The sequence below is a fragment of the Sinocyclocheilus rhinocerous genome, unplaced genomic scaffold (genome assembly GCF_001515625.1).
Source record: "Sinocyclocheilus rhinocerous isolate Xijiao unplaced genomic scaffold, SAMN03320098_v1.1 scaffold1140, whole genome shotgun sequence".
In the NCBI taxonomy this organism is placed as follows: domain Eukaryota; kingdom Metazoa; phylum Chordata; class Actinopteri; order Cypriniformes; family Cyprinidae; genus Sinocyclocheilus; species Sinocyclocheilus rhinocerous.
The window spans coordinates 452,569-470,962 of record NW_015652168.1 but is presented as its reverse complement, the minus strand read 5'-3'; the positions used below and the strand labels follow the sequence as shown (position 1 = coordinate 470,962).

The 18,394-nt window shown below is 36.0% G+C and overlaps 3 pseudogenes; 2 read left to right on the top strand and 1 right to left on the bottom strand.

Annotated features, from left to right (window-relative positions):
* The window catches only part of LOC107713940 (uncharacterized), a 35,072-nt pseudogene extending 29,578 nt beyond the window's left edge, over positions 1–5,494 (top strand).
* A 456-nt stretch (positions 5,495–5,950) lies between these two features.
* LOC107713939 (uncharacterized) lies at positions 5,951–14,993 on the bottom strand (annotated as a pseudogene).
* A 1,046-nt stretch (positions 14,994–16,039) lies between these two features.
* Positions 16,040–17,699, top strand: LOC107713938 (sentrin-specific protease 2-like; annotated as a pseudogene).
* The last annotated feature ends 695 nt before the right edge of the window (positions 17,700–18,394 follow it).

Below are 18,394 nucleotides of genomic sequence, written 5' to 3'. Positions count from 1 at the left end.
TCTCACATTTTTAAACAAAAACATGTTCTGTGTGAACGGACCCTAAGGTGTGAATCTCTCACTGCACATTTTTGCTAAATGTTTTATCTACAATGTGTATGTCCTCAAGGAATGTTCTGGGTTCAATGCAAGTTAAAGCTGAAGTTTCTGTGCCACTTGCCTGTTTGTCACTGGAGAGAATTGCAAAAAAATAATGATTCTTGAACACTCCCATCACTGGTTGACAAACAGTTCTTTGATGTCAGTTTAGTGTGTCACAGCCTTAAGAACAAGACCAGCCAAACTGACAGGATCCTGACACATAGGCCCTGTTTACACCTGATATTAAGATGCATTTTTGTTGTAAGTAGACAACGCTAAATAGAGGTGTAAACAGGGTATGAAATGTTTTGAGCGTGTCCATGTCGGACCACTTCCAGAGAAAGACAACCAGATTGTTTTTATAGTGTAGATGCTTATGTGGTTGAATCAACACTCAACAATTTCTTCTCTTCCGTGTCAGTGTTCGACACGCATTCACAAGAGTACCACGACGCATGCGTGTGGTGCTGCTGACGCAAGAGCCGGTGTTCTGACATGCATTATGCCTTGTTTACAACCAGAAGAAGATGCACACTGTACATAAAATGTCTTTTTCATGTCTTTGTAAACATGAAAAACATGTGAAACATGCAATTTTTTGCGCAGCCTTACTTATTCTAATAAGAATATACAGATGATGAACTTAAGACAGATGGACGTTCTTCATCAGAACACCGGCTCCTGCGTCAGCAGCACCACATGCATGCGTCATGGTACTCTCGTGAATGTGCGTCGAACACTGACATGGAAGAGAAGAAATTGTTGAACGAAGTTGTTATTTTTGTTTTCTTTGCACACAAAAAGTATTCTTATAGTTTCATAAAATTAAGGATTAACCACTGATGTCACATGGACTGTTTTAACGATGTAGGGTCAGAAAGCTCTCAGATTTCATCAAAAATATCTTAATTTGTGTTCCGAAAATGAACGAACATCTTACGGGTTTGGAACGACATGAGGGTGAGTAATTAATGACAGAATTTTCATTTTTGGGTTAACTATCCCTTTAAATCACGTAGTGTGTGTGGCATTAAAAATAGAGCAAGGTGCTAGCAACACAAAGTTCATTGGTTTGATTCCCAGCAAATGCACCTTGAATGCAATGAAAGTCACTTTAGCTAAATGCATCTTCCATGTCATTAGCTGGGTTTCGATCCAAAGTTGCAAATTTAACTTATACACAAATTTGGAATATCGCATAAAACATTTGCGAATATAAGCACCGTTTCCATCCAACGAGTCAAAATCGTCACTTCCTGATAAACTGGCACTAAGTACCACTACGAAAAGGAAAACCACTGAATATGATAATTTTCATATATAATAAATTACTTGCGCCTCAGAGCGAGCAGACAAAACACAATGAATGCGGTCATTGCTTTCGGAGGTGGATACTGCTGTTTGGGAACGCAGTCGTGTAAGACAGTTCTGGGAGGCAATTATACAGAAATACTTTGATGATAGACTTTGCTCGGGCATTTCAGAAGGACCATAACAACATTTCAGATGCTGTACATCAAGATCAGTCCGCTGGTTAGTCCTATGGAATCATTTTTGTGTCTTTTTTATTCAATCAAAAATTCTGTGTTTGAGAGTAAAACTAATTATTTTGTAATTAAAAAAATAAAAGATCGCAAAAAAACTCTGCAGTTGATAACAAAATTATTTGCAGTGCATGCAAATCTTTAAAAAATGTAAATTTTCTTTGTGCACTTCAAAAACTTTTAATCACGAAACCACAAATGTTGCTCTCTTTACAGCTGTCTTTTTTTGCGGGTCTAAAACTTTTGTTTGCGAGTTGAAAAGGTTTGCTTGAGAGTGAAGCTGCATTTCAGTGGGCGGTCTCTAGCACCAGGATGAAAGGCCTTTTTCTATTGGTCACTCTCGATTGAAGTGACAGGTTGACCACGCCCACTACGTTTTCCCGCCACTGCCGCCAGTCTGACAGCAGAGCGAGCTTCTAGCAGCAATGGCCAGCAACCGCTCGTTTACCGGGTAAGATAACTAATTTAACATCTTAAACTCAGTGACAAGTGAACTTAATTATTCTCTCTTCTCATGCTCTCCCACCTAAACGTTAACGTTAACTAACGTAACGTAACGTTAGCTAAGCCCATAGTTGGTGATACCGCTGAATAGATTTGATTAGCCAACAGCTGTTTTGTGTGTGTGTGTGTGTGTGTGTGTGTACTTTAATTAACATAACGTTAGGCACATACATAAAATACATACACGCGATTGTCCCGTATTTTTCCTTTCTGAAGTTGGCAACCCTACTAGAGCACCAGCATTTTAATGTGTAACATTATCTGATCGACGCGATTGTCAGCGCCATTGTTGGCTAAAAGCGCATTATTATCTTTATTGTGAGGGCACGCAAATAAAGCCTCTTCAGCCTCTTTGGCTGAAGTGCATGGCATTTCAAGATCAACCTTATATAGGCGAATGAAAGATGAAAGTCTGTCTGTCAGCAGCAGCTATTCTAATATTTCTGATCATGAGCTTGATCAGAAGGTTAGATCTATAAAGGCAAGAATGCCTCATGCTGGATACAGGCTGGTAAAAGGATCTCTACAAGCAATGGGACATAGAGTTATATGGAGAAGAGTGAAGATGTCTTTGCAACGTGTGGATGGTGCAGGGGTACTTTCAAGGATGGTCCAGCTATCATGCATTGCAAGACGTACATACTCTGTTCCTGCTCCTTTGTCTCTTGTCCATATAGAGACTATTCACAAGCTGATAAGGTAATTTTAAATATTTTTATTAGCTTTATCATACATTTGTCTTGTGTCATTTGTGATGTTGATGTTATATCCCCCAGTTTTCACAGACACTAAAATGCATGTTTGAGCTGTTTTAACTGAAAGCAAGTTGCACTGACATTTTAAAATATATAGCCCTTTTAATGTTAATGTTAACAATCCCAAACTTTTGAATGGTAGTGTAAATGTTGGCTAATTTTTTTTTATTTTATTTTTTTATATAGGTACAACATCGTGGTTTTTGGGGCTGTTGATGGCTTTTCAAGGAAGGTGAATATTTATTCATTAATCCGTTATTTAATCTGTATACTTTTTCTCTTGTATATCGTGCATAGTAATATACAACCATTGTGTCACACTCCTGAACAGATCTTTTACCTGGATGTTGCTGGGAATAATAAAGCCAGAACATCTTTTGGGTTTTTCATTTGATGGAGTGGCAAAACATGGATGGCCATCAAGGTATGCTGATTATATAGAATGATGTAGAATGATTCTCACAAATTAAAAAAAAAAAAATGGTCCCACTGATAGTGAAGGCCTTATGACTATGCTTTAGACATTTCATAAGGTATCATATGGAAGAATATTTAGGGCAATTTTCAAAAGGAACTGCAAATAGTATTTTCAATTGCATTTTTCCATATGTGGATGCATAAATTGTGACATAATCCAGATGGAGTTGCAAATCTTGCATTACCGTTTGACTGCCAAATTTCAAATGAAAAGCAAAGTCCATTTGCAACTGTATTTCCCATGTCTTACGAGTTATGAGTCTATCATATTTAACAAGGCTTGAATTTCAGCGCAGGATTGCACATAATTTAAACCATTCCCACAAGTTTAACTTTTATAATGTGAGAAATTCCCACACAAACGTATTTCCTTCATCTCTGATCAAATTATGAAATACATCCACAGACGCAAAAAAAAGAAATCACCAGTTCAAACAGTCTGTCTTTATTTTAGAATTTAATTCCACAAACAGCGCTGCACCGGCCTTCTCTGACTTAGCTTAATGATTGCTATCGGAATGTGAAGAGACTTTCGAACCAGCATAACAAAAATGTTTCTGAACACAATCACCTATTGCACTTTTAAAATGCGCGTTTTGTCTAACGTTAACATGAATGAACACAAGACAGTATGTAGAAATAGACTCCTGCTATTGATGATATTCATCATCTCTCATGTAACGACCCATGTTTCAACCACAAGGAGACCCCAACAGCTTGGTATGCAATATATGTTTCCTTAACAGTGGCGTTGCGGGGCGGGTTAAAACTTTTACATTAAATTTTAATGTATAAAATGTATACATTTTTATTTGTTCAAGTACTAGAAATCCAACCGTCCGTGATGAAAAGCAGTCTGCGCTGCTGGCTGTGGTAGTTTACTGCTTACCTTACATGTTCTTACCTTCTTGTTTATAAATGACAGGATTCAGCTATATGTCTAGTAAAGCCTTGCAATCACACTGTAACATTCAAATCTGCGTTTGCACTGCCGCTGACCAGAGAGAACAGTTAATGTATATGAAACTTCTTTACACAGTCTTTTGTATCGCTATTTCTGTGTTACAAACATACAAATAATTACAGAAGTACTGGAATAAAAGTTTATAGTTCGGATATAAACACTGTTGTCTACAGTAGCGATCAAAATAGAATAAATAACCATTTTGAAAGTGACTTCACGCTTCTAATAATGATTGTATCAATAACAACGTAACGCCAGCAGGTGGAGACAAGTGACTTAAAAACAGATTCATTAAAAACAAAAAATTGATTCATTCAGGAATGAAACAAGTGAAGTCTTTATGAGCGAGTCATTGAATCATTTGTTCAACTTAATTTTTTTTAACAGTTCTTTGAATATTGAATATATTTTATAGGTATTTAAATATGAGAGCATGGTTAATGTATTGTTCTTACAAAGAAAATAATAAAATTAATAAAAGCTGTTTTACCCAATCCTTTGTACACTTTTTTTCTTATGTAATATGTTTTAAAATGCTTTGCAGTTAAATCAGCACCTCACACTTTTCTCTGTCTTAGAGTGGAACGGCTATGGAGAGATGTTTGGACTGCAGTAACATCAAGCTACTACAATGTGCTCCACAGCTTGGAAGAGGAGGGATTCGTTGACCTGTCCAATGCTGTTCACCTTTTCTGTGTGGGATTTGTTTTCATCCCCAGAATACACAATGATTTGCAGCATTTCACAGAGATGTGGAACGATCATCCCCTGCGAACGGAGGGAAATTTTTCACCCAATCAGCTTTGGAATATTGGGATGTTGCAAGCATCTGTGTCAGAGCCTGATTTTGCAGAGGTATGCATGGCTTAAGCTAAACAAAAAAACATACTTTGTAAGGTGATTGTTCTTGTAATCAATGACTGGTGTTTTCCCCCCCAAATGTCAGATCTTGCAAGCTGAGGACTTCCAGAATCCACAGAGTGTTGACTCTGAGCATGGAGTCATTGTCCCAGAGATACCTTGCCCCTTGTCACCTGAAGATCTTGCTACTCTACAGAATCAAGTGAACCCCACTGCTGAGTCCACTTGTTTTGGTTATGACATCTACTTACAAGCACGTGAATTAGCTTTAAATTTAATGTCACAAATAGATATCTTTTGAAGCTTAGACTAAACAACGAAGAAATATAAATCGATGTATGCGTGTTGTCTTGAATGAAAGTGTTAACATATTTAAACTATGTAGATAGATGATGTGCTGTTTGACAAAACTATAAAAAAAAGAAGGTTTGTCTCAAATATGATTTATTAAGTTGATTTTGATGTATTAAGGTAATTGAACTAATACACGTTGTGCCTTCAATCAGAAAACATGAAAAATATATTGTTACACTACAAGGAACTTGTTTTTCACAATAAATTGTTTGTGGCTCCCACCACAAGAAACTGTTTTTTTTTCTTTTTTAAGAAATGTACACCAAATACAAATATATGTTTTGCCTTGCATGCATTTAAAAACATTCCAAAGAGTAAAGTAAAGAGTGAACACTGTAAGTAATAATGCTTTAGTAAACATGAATCAATGAAACTGCAGGTTTCTACAGTAGACAATTTCAGCAGATTTGCTACACTCTGTCAAAGCTTGTAACAGCAGTTTGCAAGAGTGTTTTGAAAGACTGATAATCTACCATATGGACTACGGGAAATGTTATGGTATTGGTGCAAGCACTAACAATTGGGTAACACACAGTGTGGTTTGGCATGTGCTGTAGACAGCAGTGGTCAAATTTAATAACCATTTTAAATTTATCTCTTTCTGATACAAGCAGATGCCTGTGAGCTTGCCCAGTCATCCACTGCATTATCTTAGGTACAGACAAGGTTTCTCCTGCTGCCCCATCTTCTGGTTGTGTGTCTTCAGAAGAAATAAAGAGATGAAATTAGAATTAATGTTTTAGTTTATGTATGCCCTTTTAAAATAGGAACTACAGTAGCATATTTACACCTGGATATCAAATAACAGATTATACTATTTTTTTTGTCCATACCTTCAAGCTCAAGTAGGAAATCTTGAAAGAATTCCATGATTTTTGACTCTTTCACTTGTTTAATCGAACCACTTGGGCTCATCTCTGGGGCCAGGTGGGATAAAATGTAATGGGAGTCAACCTAAACATCAAAAAGAAAAGTGTAAAAATGGATATTTGTAATTTGTGCCATACTGAAAAAATTAATGCTTAAAACAGTATTACTACGTACTTTGTCGTCATATCCTATGACGAAGAGATCATGACACTCCTTTGGCTTTCTCTGCATGACTTTGATAAGATCATATATATCTCAAGGCCCTCGCGCAGTTGTTGCAGCATTGGGATGCGTTTTGTTGTGATATGTAGAGCAAGAGCTCTGGCAAAACAAAAATAAAGACCAAAAAAATTCAAAAGCTTTATATTTAAAAGCAGGGCATTCAAAATTCCAACGCAGATATTACAAGTTATTTGTATAATTAAAATTAATTCCTTAAATAACTACTATAATGTACGAGTCTGTATATGTAAAAAGACTCATAGTTCCTATCAAACAAGTCTATAATTACAAGTGTGCTATTGCTCAATTTCATCTGCTTCAAATGTACCATATTACAACTCATCATGCATTGTACTAATGTTAAAAGTTGATACTTGTGTTAATGAACAAACAACTATTTTTTTCTCATTGCTGACTTACCTTAATATGCTCTCCTTGTGGTCAACATTGACTGGTCCAGTGTAGCCACAGTCCAGGATTTCTTTTGTGTAGTTGGACAGGTCAGATGCATCTTCAATCTACAAGTAAAATGTTACCTTGCCTTCTTACCTTGATTCACTGCTGAATTTTGGAGTAAAACCAATCTGTCAGTGGCTTTATAACATGATAACAGTTATTCCAGCAAACTAATTTACTAAAGGACAAGAAATAACAAATAACTTGTATCTAATGAAATTCTGTCAATAAGACCCACCATTTTGATTAGTGGTGATATCTCTGTGTCATGCACACCATCCCTTTTAATGTTACCAGTAACAAGGTATTTTGTAACACCACTCTTGCATAAACCTTGGTGCTGGTCCTCCTTGGGCAATGCTCACAGCAAATATTTCACCTGCAACTCTACAGATATATACTGTTTTACATATGTATAACAGCTCTTGGCACTAACATAGAGTGGTATATTTGTATAAATGTCTCATTTGTTTTTGTGCATATAATAAAAATCAGTGAGGTTTAAAACCCAAATGAATATTATATGGACAAAAACAGCCTAAACATTCTTCAAAATATCTTCTGTGTTTTGCTTCTGCAGAACAAAGAAATGTTTGTAATAACCATGAGACTTGAGTAAATGATTGAGAATGAATTGTGTGTATATGAAGCAAACCCAAAATCCAAACGGTAAAACATACTTGAACAGCTCATTATCCAGATCATTAAGGGAGTACTTAGGCATTTTTCCTTTCTTCGCATCACCTTCAAAGAGACGTTTTTCGATGCCGGCAACCATAGCTAAATCCACAAATAAAGATGAAATATCATTAGGCTAGAGAGAGTCATTTAAAAAACAACACAGCTGTGATCATTGCAGATACAGAAAGTGTATTTTTAGAATAATGAAACTGGAAATATATTTACACATTTGTACATCTACTAAATGCATGCTTAAAGCAAACTACTCACTGGACAGAAATTCTTTCCTCAGTGCCCCTGTGTCAACTCCTGGCTCTCCAAGGAAGGTGATTTTCAAAGGATTGACCGGGCTTCCTGTTTTTTGCCGTTTCCACAGCTTCAGACCTCTCTCTAGAATGTTATCTCGTGATACACAAACTTTGAATATTTTTGTAGTGTCTATCTGTGCTGCTGCATGACGAATCACATCCTCCTCACTGTAAAAACATATAAAATTATATATAAAGCATCATTACTCCCGTCTTCAGGGTCACAATATAGCACTATGCTGTTTTTTTTTTGCTCAAGAAACATTTCTGATTATTATCAATGTTGACAACAGTTGTGTACGATTGTTTTCAGGATTCTTTGATGAATAGAAAGGTTAAAAGAAAAGCATTTATCTGAAAAAAAATTTTGGGAAAGAAATTAAAGAGTTGTTGCAGCATTGGGATGCGTTTTGTTGTGATATGTAGAGCAAGAGCTCTGGCAAAACAAAAATAAAGACCAAAAAAATTCAAAAGCTTTATATTTAAAAGCAGGGCATTCAAAATTCCAACGCAGATATTACAAGTTATTTGTATAATTAAAATTAATTCCTTAAATAACTACTATAATGTACGAGTCTGTATATGTAAAAAGACTCATAGTTCCTATCAAACAAGTCTATAATTACAAGTGTGCTATTGCTCAATTTCATCTGCTTCAAATGTACCATATTACAACTCATCATGCATTGTACTAATGTTAAAAGTTGATACTTGTGTTAATGAACAAACAACTATTTTTTTCTCATTGCTGACTTACCTTAATATGCTCTCCTTGTGGTCAACATTGACTGGTCCAGTGTAGCCACAGTCCAGGATTTCTTTTGTGTAGTTGGACAGGTCAGATGCATCTTCAATCTACAAGTAAAATGTTACCTTGCCTTCTTACCTTGATTCACTGCTGAATTTTGGAGTAAAACCAATCTGTCAGTGGCTTTATAACATGATAACAGTTATTCCAGCAAACTAATTTACTAAAGGACAAGAAATAACAAATAACTTGTATCTAATGAAATTCTGTCAATAAGACCCACCATTTTGATTAGTGGTGATATCTCTGTGTCATGCACACCATCCCTTTTAATGTTACCAGTAACAAGGTATTTTGTAACACCACTCTTGCATAAACCTTGGTGCTGGTCCTCCTTGGGCAATGCTCACAGCAAATATTTCACCTGCAACTCTACAGATATATACTGTTTTACATATGTATAACAGCTCTTGGCACTAACATAGAGTGGTATATTTGTATAAATGTCTCATTTGTTTTTGTGCATATAATAAAAATCAGTGAGGTTTAAAACCCAAATGAATATTATATGGACAAAAACAGCCTAAACATTCTTCAAAATATCTTCTGTGTTTTGCTTCTGCAGAACAAAGAAATGTTTGTAATAACCATGAGACTTGAGTAAATGATTGAGAATGAATTGTGTGTATATGAAGCAAACCCAAAATCCAAAAGGTAAAACATACTTGAACAGCTCATTATCCAGATCATTAAGGGAGTACTTAGGCATTTTTCCTTTCTTCGCATCACCTTCAAAGAGACGTTTTTCGATGCCGGCAACCATAGCTAAATCCACAAATAAAGATGAAATATCATTAGGCTAGAGAGAGTCATTGCAAAAACAACACAGCTGTGATCATTGCAGATACAGACAGTGTATTTTTAGAATAATGAAACTGGAAATATATTTACACATTTGTACATCTACTAAATGCATGCTTAAAGCAAACTACTCACTGGACAGAAATACTTTCCTCAGTGCCCCTGTGTCAACTCCTGGCTCTCCAAGGAAGGTGATTTTCAAAGGATTGACCCGGGCTTCCTGTTTTTTGCCGTTTCCACAGCTTCAGACCTCTCTCTAGAATGTTATCTCGTGATACACAAACTTCGAATATTTTTGTAGTGTCTATCTGTGCTGCTGCATGACGAATCACATCCTCCTCACTGTAAAAACATATAAAATTATATATAAAGCATCATTACTCCCGTCTTCAGGGTCACAATATAGCACTATGCTGTTTTTTTTTTGCTCAAGAAACATTTCTGATTATTATCAATGTTGACAACAGTTGTGTACGATTGTTTTCAGGATTCTTTGATGAATAGAAAGGTTAAAAGAAAAGCATTTATCTGAAAAAAAATTTTGGGAAAGAAATTAAAGAATACTTTTATTCAGCAAGGATGCATTGAATTGATCAAAAGTGACAGTAAAGACATTTATAATGCTATAAACGATTTGTACTTCAGATAAATGTTTTTTTTCTATTCATCAAAGAATCCTGAAAAAAAAAAAAGTTAAGGTTTTAAATTACAATTTAACATATATTCAAATAGAAAACTAGTTATGGTAATAATATTTCACATATATTTTTCAAATATATTTTTACTGTATATTTGATCAAATAAATGCAGCCGATGAGCAGAAGACACTTCTTTAAAAAAAAACTTAATGTTTCCAAACTTTGTGTGTGTGCGTGTATGTATATATATATATATATGAACATAGTCAGATAGGTTACCATGAGATATGATCCAAATCAGAGCACGGTTGTTTTTCTGCCACTCCATCTAGACTATAAAAAAAAATAATAATAATTAATGTATATACTTAGGTTGTAAACAAATATTTGTTTACTGAAACACATCAGCAATAGTGTAAACAAAGATTAAAGAAATATTACACCCAGAGAAACACACAAGAACTTTTATGATTTTCTTATGAAGATTATGTTTCGACACTGCCACATTTAACTTGGTCTCTGTATGCAGTTTAATTTGAGAGAGAAAAAAATCATTTTGGCCTGTTCATCATACAGTGATCATATGGTTTCAGAGAACAACCCTTTTAGGGTTTTTTTAAGCTTTAATGTGAGTCACTATTACCATTACCTTTCTCCACAAAAGCTGGCATGCCGTTCTAATTGTGACACCGGAAATGCTCTGGTACATATTGGGCACTGGGCCTCAAGTGCCTACACATTAAAGACAAAAATGTATGCCGGGCAAATTTAGTAAAAAAGAATTGATAACTGACAATGTTCAATTTAGCTTTTGCTTGTGTACCTCCTGATGTTCAACAATAGATGATGTTCCTTCAAGACTAAGGCTTGGCCTTGAAGATGTTGCCTCCTCTATCAAAAACAAATCATCTTCCTGCAAACAGAAAATAAAAATGTGAAGTTCTATTGACAGAATTCAAGGCTGTTGGGAGTAGTCACAAATAAAAACACCCCTTAGAAGTCAGGGGCATATTGAAATGTGGAAGTTAGTTCATTAAAAGGTCTTCAAAGCAAAGTCTCCGCAAGGCTACAGTGGTACTGGCTGACAAGTCCTGAATATCAATCATTACTATTGAAGTAATAAGTTTGGCAATTGTCAGCATTGTCAGTGTACAGGTCTTAAAGATAGTAACCTAAAGGCTCATCACAACAGTTTTACCTCAGTTTCAGAGTTTTGCATGCTGTCACACTGGTCAACATGCAAAGCCAGTGTCTGAAGTGGCATCAGAGTCTTGCATTTTTTGCACGTGGCCTTTGGCATTCTGGCAAATTCAGGAGCATCTGGTGGCAGTGGTGTCATGTCAAGCTCATCTTGCAATGGCACAATGTACAGCAAGTTCTTCCCACCACCAGAAGCACTTTTGATCACTGATCCTGTATACCCCTCTGCCTCCAAAGGTATTACAGATATTCTTCTCCTTCCATTCCCAACTATATTAGCAAGTAATACAACAAAACTGAAATAGAGAATAACTCTACAGAATTTTTCAGATTATACAGATTATAGCATTAATATTTTCTGTACTGAACGGACTAATTCATATTACTAAATGTTAAAGAGTTAGTTCACCCCAGAATGAACATTTTGTCATTAATTACTCACCCTCATGTTGTTCCAAACTCTTAAGACTTCCGTTCATCTTCAAAACACAAATAAACATCTTTTTGATGAAATCTGAGAGATGTCTGTCCTTCCATACACTGCCTTTGCAACTACCACTTTTATGCTTTAGAAAGTTTTAAAGAGATATAAACAGTGATCAGCGAACATAAGAAGCTCAAATGAACCTGAATGACACACAAGAACAAACTTCTTCCGGAAACTCAAACATGCTGCATAACACACGAGAATGAACCTCATTGGTTATGCAGCATGTTTGAGCTTTTTGTTTGTTCTTGTGTGTCATTCACGTTTTGGTTAAGCATCCGTTTATGTTCACTGATCAAGGTTTATATACGAGTAAAAGCCTAAATTCAATCTGTTCATCATATAAAGTGATTGAGTCTTCAGAAAATTTGGTTCATATGGATTATTTTTATGATCTCTTTATGAACTTTCTGAAGCGTCAAAGTGGTAGTTGCAAAGGCAGTCAATGGAGGAACAGACATCTCTCGGATTTCACCAAAAATATCTTCCTTTGTGTTCCGAAGATGAAGGAAAGTCTTACTAGTTTGGAACGACATGTAATTAATGACAGAATTTTCATTTTTGGTGAGCAATTGTCAGCATTGTCAGTGTACAGGTCTTAAAGATAGTAACCTAAAGGCTCATCACAACAGTTTTACCTCAGTTTCAGAGTTTTGCATGCTGTCACACTGGTCAACATGCAAAGCCAGTGTCTGAAGTGGCATCAGAGTCTTGCATTTTTTGCACGTGGCCTTTGGCATTCTGGCAAATTCAGGAGCATCTGGTGGCAGTGGTGTCATGTCAAGCTCATCTTGCAATGGCACAATGTACAGCAAGTTCTTCCCACCACCAGAAGCACTTTTGATCACTGATCCTGTATACCCCTCTGCCTCCAAAGGTATTACAGATATTCTTCTCCTTCCATTCCCAACTATATTAGCAAGTAATACAACAAAACTGAAATAGAGAATAACTCTACAGAATTTTTCAGATTATACAGATTATAGCATTAATATTTTCTGTACTGAACGGACTAATTCATATTACTAAATGTTAAAGAGTTAGTTCACCCCAGAATGAACATTTTGTCATTAATTACTCACCCTCATGTTGTTCCAAACTCTTAAGACTTCCGTTCATCTTCAAAACACAAATAAACATCTTTTTGATGAAATCTGAGAGATGTCTGTCCTTCCATACACTGCCTTTGCAACTACCACTTTTATGCTTTAGAAAGTTTTAAAGAGATATAAACAGTGATCAGCGAACATAAGAAGCTCAAATGAACCTGAATGACACACAAGAACAAACTTCTTCCGGAAACTCAAACATGCTGCATAACACACGAGAATGAACCTCATTGGTTATGCAGCATGTTTGAGCTTTTTGTTTGTTCTTGTGTGTCATTCACGTTTTGGTTAAGCATCCGTTTATGTTCACTGATCAAGGTTTATATACGAGTAAAAGCCTAAATTCAATCTGTTCATCATATAAAGTGATTGAGTCTTCAGAAAATTTGGTTCATATGGATTACTTTTATGATCTCTTTATGAACTTTCTGAAGCGTCAAAGTGGTAAAGGCAGTCAATGGAGGAACAGACATCTCTCGGATTTCACCAAAAATATCTTCCTTTGTGTTCCGAAGATGAAGGAAAGTCTTACTAGTTTGGAACGACATGTAATTAATGACAGAATTTTCATTTTTGGTGAACTAAGCCTTTAATATTAAATGATGATAAATGATTAAAAAGCACACCTGCAGCTTTGAAAAGAAGCCACCTGTCTTCCAAATCACTCATCTTTGAGTATGTTTCCCGCAGTAAACTTGATAACTACACCAAAGTTAAAGAAAAACCCTTAAAAGACTGACACAACAAATACCGCTATTTAGAATACGTGTTTGCTTAAGATTGGACTCCTCACCTCTGCATGCGTAGTATCCCATGTTAAGGACAGGGTCCTCTTTCCTAGCCCTGCTTGCATAAGCGCCAACTCTTCGGATATAGAAGGGGTCGTATCGGATTTAGAGCCCAGCAAAGACACGGAAACATCAAAGGTTTTCTGTGCTTTTGCTGGTACAATTGGCCTGTGACTTCTGGCTAGATGTCTTTTATTTTTTCCAGCATTTTTAAAAAATCCAGGAAAAGATCTGCAAATTATAGAACAAGAAGCCACCTGTCTTCCAAATCACTCATCTTTGAGTATGTTTCCCGCAGTAAACTTGATAACTACACCAAAGTTAAAGAAAAACCCTTAAAAGACTGACACAACAAATACCGCTATTTAGAATACGTGTTTGCTTAAGATTGGACTCCTCACCTCTGCATGCGTAGTATCCCATGTTAAGGACAGGGTCCTCTTTCCTAGCCCTGCTTGCATAAGCGCCAACTCTTCGGATATAGAAGGGGTCGTATCGGATTTAGAGCCCAGCAAAGACACGGAAACATCAAAGGTTTTCTGTGCTTTTGCTGGTACAATTGGCCTGTGACTTCTGGCTAAAAATGCTTTCCAGCATTTTTTAAAAATCCAGGAAAAGATCTGCAAATTATAGAACAGGTAAAAATATTACTGTGCATGTTTTTTGTGTTTAATTTTGAGTAGCAAGAGATACCATGTTTAGCTGCAGCATCCTATGCCGAACATCTATCGCTATAAAAAAGGAATGTGTAACACCTGAACTGGCCCTTTTAAATATGCTTGCACATCTACCTATAGCCATTTCATGTTCCACAGAAGGTCTTTTTGACTGCTGTATCTGGCTCTGAGTCTGACCCTGCCTTGAATTTTCTTCAGGGATTACTCTAGCCACCAGGGACATAAAATGTTGTGCTGCTTCAGTTACAGCACGTTGATCATACTGGGGAAAAAAAAGGTTTAGATGCAAAATACTACTATGATAATACTGAGCAAATCATAAATTGTCATCTGATTAATTATTAATAGAAGTAAACTAATAGCTTACCTGTGGTTGTGATCTGCCTGTTTGGTTTTCCATTCTGCCATTAAAGACAAAGTAAATAACTAAATTTCAATGTAAAACATTTACAATAAACTATACATATACACAATAACTACTGTTAGAACCAAAAATACAAACCATGTGGCTTCAATTTATACACTCACACACACATATACATACTATACGGGTTTGAAATTAACTTCTTTATTCACGGCCAATTTAGCTACTAAATATATTAGCTCACTCCACAATGATTAACCCTATCCTGGGGGATACAAACATTTGAGAGGCTGTGGGGAGAGGCAGGGAAAATTTAGGTCTCATTTCTGGGTTTTATGTTGAAAGGGTGTTTGTTGTGAATATTTAGATCTGGGCACTTCATTCATACATTCTTTGTTTAGCTCACAGGCAGCATTTAAAAACAACATGACCACCTGTATTGGGAAATCTACTGACCTTTAGATAAAAGCGTATACATTTCACATATCTTCAATATTTGGAGGGGACTAACACATTTAAAAAGATGTTGTTAAGTGTTAGCTTATTAAGTTTATGTTGAAATTTTATGAATTTCATTTTTACTAGAGATGCACCGATTGCAATTTTCTTGGTCAATTCTGATTTCAGATTTGTTTGTGTGACCTGCCAATACCGATTTTTGCAGATTCCGATTTTCTTTCTAAAAACTATAATTAGCAGCATATAACTTACAAAAAAAATTGTCACCGTTAGGGTTTCATCAATTTTCATCGGTGCATCTCTAGGTTTTACATTTTTCATAATCTGTCTGTAAATGTTTGTATCCCCCAGGATACGTCGCCCCTTTAGGTGTATACATTAACTAAAAAAGAATGCTTGTTTGCCAATGCATATTACAACATTTTAACCAAATTTATGATAACCTAAACCTGACTCTTTACTATTGGGGCTCTGGAAGCTAGCTGTTGGCTAATCAAATCTATTCAGCGGTATCACCAACTATGGGCTTAGCTAACGTTACGTATTTAGGTGGGAGAGCATGAGAAGAGAGAATAATTAAGTTCACTTGTCACTGAGTTTAAGATGTTAAATTAGTTATCTGATGCCAAGGATGCAGTACATAGCTGTAAGTGCTGATGAAAAATCACATGAAATCAATGAATGTTGGTCAGAATTGTAATATTTGTCTGGTGTATTTTTCCCCCCCCTTTTTATAGTTTTTCCCTTTTTTTCTGTAGGTATCAAAAGTGCCTGGGCTGGAAATAACAGCCATGTACTGGTGTCCAAAGTGGGACCCTATAAACTGTTTTATCAAGATATTTTACAGATTGGCCCTGGGAAGGAGTTGGAGAGTGAGGTATATATTTTATTGATGCGTTTTGTTTGTTTGTTTTTTGTCTGTCAGATAAGGCTTTCATGTAGTTTATAAATTTGAATTAATGTTTCATTTTCCAATGTTTTCCAAGGTAATAAATGCGTATCTGACACTGAAGGTGAGCCAGCACAACTTGACCTCACCAGAGAAAGCCTTCCATATGGACACATTTGCTATAACAGCCATGTGGAATGGAAAATATCGGGGACTCAAGGTCTGTTGTATTAATACTTTTATTAACTTTTATTCATTTTGTTTGGGCCATGTGTAAAATTAATTTGTGTTTTCGGTACAAAAGGCCTTGGATGCTTTGTTTAGCAATGTGTAGATAATACATTTTTGGTTTCTTTTTATTTTCAGGTGGACCCAGCAAACTATGAGGTCATAGTGGGCATTGTAAATGAGCGTCACCATTGGTTTTTAGTTGTAAGAGTTTATGATTGAGAATAGTTTTCTTTGAGCTTTCCCTTATCATGTTGATTTTCCACTAATATTCCCTTATTGTGATGTCTGGGAATCTTATTACCTAGGCTATATACCCATCTAAAAAAAAAAAACATTCTGCTTGACCCACTTGGAGAGCCTGACATCAAGAAGAAAAGGTGTTTGCAAACAACAAGGTATTCAATTCACCACAGTCTGATGTAGTGTCTTTGGGAAGTTGTGTATGATAGAAAGAAGGGGAAAAAATCTGTTTGTAGAGCAATGATGAGAAAAAAGGGAGTTCCAGTTTCACACTGGGTGTGTCAAAATCCAACTCACCCACTTCAGACGGATACTACGTCATGTGGTGTGTTTGCTTTGAAGGTGTGTGACAGCACATATGAAATGTTCATTGAAATGGGAGGATTTTATTGTATTTATTTATTTTTTTTCTTTTTCCAGTTTGCAGAACATATTCTGCACAATACCAATATTGACTTCTCCAATGAACCACAAGACATAGCACGATTTAGGCTGGAGATTGCATCAACACTGCTTGAGCAATCTGGTATTTTTATTTATTTTAACCATGAAAGTTATTGACATGCCTTTTGATGTGCATCACTTTCATTAGTGTTTTGAAAATCTGACCTAAAAAAAGCATACCCTGCCTATTGTATTGTAACTCATAGATGACCTAAGTGACCTGTCACTTTTGTGGGGAGGCAGAAACATTTGATGACTCTGCAGATGATCTCTGGGTAACCTTTTTATTATTAAAATGGTGTGGAATATTAATAAATACATTAGCACAATTGCTGACAATGTTGCTAACATTTTATTTATTTTTTTACAGATTTCCTGTGATGACTGTGGGCGCTGGTTCCATATCAACTGTGTTAATAATCCACCCACAGACAAAGAATTTAAATGCTTTTCTTGCAATAAATAAAATTGCATTTTAAAGCCATTATTTTTGTAGACTTTTGTTTTCTTTTTTGTAAATTGTTACACCTGCTGCAATTTGTCTTTGTTATTTAAATAATTTATTTTTAATTAAAACGAAGTAACATTTAACAACACCCGTGACAGACATTGTGTTTCAAATAAGCCTGCGCTACAGACTTCTGCGTAATAACCAAAGCCTCAAACACGCTTAAATCGGTTGTAAGTTGGGGAATACCTCGCTTCTCAAATCCATTTTCAAGTTTCAGAGAAAAGACGGTACTTTTTGAACCATTTTGCTTCCCGTACATCCAGTTGTGCTTCATGAGTACGTTAGTTCTGATAATACGTATGGTAACCCGGCAACTCCGCAAGACATGTAGTATGATTGCGTAAAGGGGAACAGACATTCCGAGGGGAACCGAATCGACTGCTACACCGGCAACAATGGCGCTGACAATCGCGTCGATCAGATAATGTTACACATTAAAATGCTGGTGCTCTAGTAGGGTTGCCAACTTCAGAAAGGAAAAATACGGGACAATCGCGTGTATGTATTTTATGTATGTGCCTAACGTTATGTTAATTAAAGTACACACACACACACACACACACACACAAAACAGCTGTTGGCTAATCAAATCTATTCAGCGGTATCACCAACTATGGGCTTAGCTAACGTTACGTTACGTTAGTTAACGTTAACGTTTAGGTGGGAGAGCA